The following is a 4,641-nucleotide window of genomic DNA, read 5'->3' as shown; positions in this document are numbered from 1 at the left end:
CAGCAAAACATCATATGACATAACCAAATTTCCAATGAAATCAGAAATTCACAACCCCTTTCTTGGACAACTCTGAAAGACACCAGCAAAGGGAAATCTTCACAGTAGGCAGAACATCAGGCAGTACACATTATTTTTGGAAGGAGAAATGGTCAGGTATATGATTTTTTCAGAGATTCGTGGGCTATAACAAATGAATTGGCAGCATGGTCAGGGACTTGTAGAAAACATGTTTCAAAAATTGGTAAGAAAGACATTTGAGGAAAAAGTATGTGACTAGATATGGACAAAGGATGTGAAGATATTTGTGTCCCATGTAAATCTCATCAAAAGGTGACTCAGCTGAAGAGGGGTTTAATAATCAGGTAGATAGGTTGATCCATCCATTCTGTGCCTTGTTAATCTTTCTCTAGCCCTCTCTGTCACTGACCAATGGGACCATGAACAAAGTGGTCATGGTGGTAAAGATGGGGCTTACATATGGGCTCTAGAACATGAACTGCCACCATTTGTGTACTTACAGTGTAGTGCTAGGGAAATGTTAGTGGTCCCCCAAACCCTCACAGCAGGGTTTTTATTCTATTCAAGCTAGTTTGGGCTCCCCAAATGCACTGCCATCAAGCACAACAGTTTTGGTGGTGGGGGATCCCTGGATGTCTATGGGATAAAGCTTTACAGTAAGCAGAACGCAGTGGGTAAGTGTGCAAGCATCTAATTGGAAAGCTATTGTGGCCTTTAACATAATTGGCTGGTGTTGGGAGTCATATCATAAGCTTAATTTCTGTTCCCTTCTGCATTGGTGATCTTTAGGCAGGGGTGGGCTTGTAACCTGGGGTGCAGGTTTGTTGGGGGAATAACCTGGAGACACTGGTCTTTTTGAGGGTGTAACCTGGAAACTCTGGTCTTATTGGGGATTAGCCTAGAGACTGGGCCTGGGCTCAGGTTTTGTTGGGGGAGGGGCAACTTGGAAACTAATGCTAGGCCTGTTAGTTTACCTGAGTTTAAACTTAGGTTGGGTTCTCTAAAGTGAAGTCTAAAGTTAAGATATTTGGTCTCTCAACAGAATGTATTATCTGCCATCATGATATTCCACACAATATTACTTCTGACCAAACAACTCATTTCACAGCCAGAGAAATATATTTGTGGGCCCACTATCATGGAATCCACTAACTAGTCTTATCATGTTCCTCATTATCCTGCAGTAGCTTGCCTATTAGAAAGATGGGATGGCCTGTTGAAGACAGAGTTACAATGCCTAGTAGATGGCAGCGTCCTGAAGGGCTGGGGCAGAGTTCTCAAGAATGCAGTATATGTGTTGAATCAGTGTCCAATATATGGTATGGTTTCTCCTATAGTCACAGGTCTAGGAATAAAAATACAGAAAAGGGAATATTTTCATTCACTATCACCTTTAGTGACCAACTATGAAAAGTTTTGCTTCCTGTCCCAGTGACCTTAAACTCTGCTGTCCTAGAACTTTGGTTTCCAGAGTTCAGAGTGCTCCTGCCAAGAGTCACAACAAACATTTCATCAAACCTGAAGCTTATTTTTCCCCTGGTCACTTTGGGCTTCAATTATCTTTAGGAGGGGTAATTGGTTCAGATTACCGTGGGGGAACTGGATAGCTTCTCCGTAAAGGAGATAAGAAAGATGGTGCCTGCAGTGCAGGAGATCCTTTAAGGAATCTCTTGGTGCTACCATGTCCTGTGAATGAAGTTAGTGGGAAACTAAAACAGCCTAATCCAGGCAGAATGACAAATGGCACAGACTCATCAGAAGTGAAGATATGGGCCACTGTTCTAGGAAAAGATCCAAGACCTTCTAAAATGCTTGTTGAGGGTGGAACAAATGCAAAGTGTGTAGTAGAGGAAACAAAGATTATAATTGACATGTGGGCTTCTTGCCATATTTTGTTAAGAATGTGTTTGTACAGATATTTGTGTTTTCTTTCTGGGATTTCTTTATCATGTAATGTAACATCAATTAAGAGACTATCAGCAGTTATTATATTCTAGTTTTGAGATTATAAAAGACTATCCCTCAAGGACCACTGCCAAATATTCTAAAATTTTTAATGTGTTTGTGGTTGTACATGAGACAGTTATAGTGTGTTAGACATAATTATCATCTGATTATTTGTTTTCATTAGAAAATTAAGCATGTCCTAAGGAGATATGATTGCATGTCAAGTTGACAAGGGTGGAACTGTGATAGCTCTTCTTGGTTGTCAACATGATTACTACTGGAATTAACTAGAGCACAAGTGGCCTGGTACACACCTGTGAGGGGTATTTTTTCTTAATTAAATCATTTGAAATAGGAATGATCCAATTTTAATCCAGATCGTTTGAGGTGGGACTATCTGTCTTTATTTGGAGCCATACCTTCTGCTGACAGCTCATATACATAACATGGAAGAAGGAAGCACATGCTCTTTGTTTGCTTGTTCTCACTGGCAAGTCCATTCCTTCACTGGCATTAGAGTCTACTTCTTTGGGATTTTAGTGTTTACTAAAGAGCATATTTAACCCATGGAGCATCATGGGTTAAATAACAGGTGGAATCTTGCATTTTCTGTCATTAGTGCATTAATTATGAAATGTATGAAGTGTGACATGGGGGAAGTTGAAGAGGGAGATGGAGAAGTAGGGGTGATATAAGTGATGTTCTCATGCATATTAAAACATGAAGTTTTCCAAAAAGAATACAATTATCTTTAAAAATATTCTATATTCTTAAGAGTGCCTGATATGCTGCCCACATATGTGGCAGATGTGCAGGTGGGTCCCCCAACAACTGGAGCTCAGGCTTACCCTGACTCTGGGTTGCCTGCCTGTAGATCCTGCTTCCCTAACTGGGCTGTCTTGACTGACCTCAGTGTGAAAGGATGTACTTGATCCTGCAGTGACTTCAGGTGCCAGGACTCATTTTATAATAAAAACAATACCACATGTCTCTGAAAATCTTGCCAAACAATTCTATGTCTGAGGGTTTTCCAGAAGACAACTATTGTTGCTTAGACATAGCCAATAGTTTGGACAAAGACTGTGAAAATCTAAAAGACACTTGTTTCTCCGGTCCCTGCCAAAGAATTGCCACTTGTGTGAATCGCCCAGGAGAAAGGGGCTTCTGATGTCCTTGTCTTCCTGGAATAAAGGGGCTGGCTTGTGAGTCCTCCACTAATTACTGTGGAGAGAACACCTGCCAACAGGGAGACCTCTTCCATAAAGACCCTGAGCACCCTGTCTGTGTCTGCCCTGCTGGATATGCTGGAAGGTTCTGTGAGAGAGATCACAATGAGTGTGCTTCCAGCCCTTGTCATAATGGTACTGTATGCCAGGATGGAATCAATGGCCACTACTGCTTCTGTGTGCCTGAATACCAAGGTGTTCTAAGTCTTTGTGACTTAGAAGTAGATGAATGTGTTTCTGATTCGTGAATGAGACTGTGTGCCCCAGTAAGATAGGAAGACACATGTGTCTCTCTTCAAGACTGTTCTGATGTGAACTGTGAGTTGGAAATTGATGAATGTGGATCCCAGCCATGCCTACACATGGTGCCACATGTCAGTATGCTCTTGGGGCTTACTTACTTGAATTCCTAGAAGACTACTGTGAACTCAGCTTTGGTGAATGTACCAGACAGCCATGTTTTCATGGAGGTCTACTTGTGGAAGGAGGAAACAACTACTAGTGAGACAGCATGGGTTGTGGATTCACAGGGACACACTGTGAAACTTTGATGTCTTTTTGTTGGTCAAAGCCTTGACACAATGATACAACATGTGAAGACACCATTGACAGCTATTTTGGCTACTGCTGGCCCAGATAATGTCTGTGTGAGACAGACATAAGTGAATGTATTAGCAACTCCTGACAATTTTTTTGGGGGGAGGGTGCTGAGCTGTGCTCAGGGGGTCAATAGGGACATATTATAGGCCTGTCTGCATCCTTCAACTACCTTGGACCCTCAGGCTATGTTTGTGTCTGTCAACCTGGATTCACAGACAGGAGCCTAAGCATAACTGTCTTGTGAGAGGCTCCACCCAGCAGCTGACTGAAACAGATGCAAAGACCCATAGCCAAACTCTATACCAAGCTTGGGAAATCTTGTGGAAGAATTGGGAGAAGAATTGAGGAATTTAGAAGGGATAAAGATCCCAAAGGAAGACCAACAGTCAACTACCCTGGACCCTTGAAGATTCCCATAGACTGTCCTATCAACTCAGGAGCATACAAGAGTTGGATTTAAGCCCCCTGCACATATGTAGCAGATGTACAGCTTGGTCTTCATGTGGGTCCCCCAGTAATTAGAGCAGGGGCTTAACTTGATTCTGTTGCCTGCCTGTGGATCCTGTTTCCCTAACTGGGCTGCCTTGTCTAACCTCAGTTAGAGAAGATGTGCTTATTCTTCAGTGACTTGAGGGGCCAGAGTGGTTCTTAGAGGTGAAGGGGAGGGATGAGGGAGGATTTGTATGAGGTAGAGGCTGAGGGGAGGGGGCTGCAATCAGAACGTAAAGCGAATAAACAAACAAACAAACAGAAAGAAAACGGGTACCTGATGGTTTATTTCAAATAGAGTGGGAATCTCTCTCTCTCTCTCTCTCTCTCTCTCTCTCTCTCTCTCTCTCTCTCTCTC

The 4,641-nt window shown here is 42.5% G+C and overlaps 1 pseudogene; it reads left to right on the top strand.

Moving 5' to 3' along the window:
* The first annotated feature begins 282 nt into the window (after positions 1–282).
* LOC110287139 overlaps positions 283–4,641 on the top strand; it is a 57,054-nt pseudogene continuing 52,695 nt past the window's right edge.

The sequence above is a fragment of the Mus caroli genome, chromosome X (assembly GCF_900094665.2).
Source record: "Mus caroli chromosome X, CAROLI_EIJ_v1.1, whole genome shotgun sequence".
NCBI lineage: Eukaryota > Metazoa > Chordata > Mammalia > Rodentia > Muridae > Mus > Mus caroli.
This window is presented reverse-complemented; position numbering and strand designations above follow the sequence as displayed.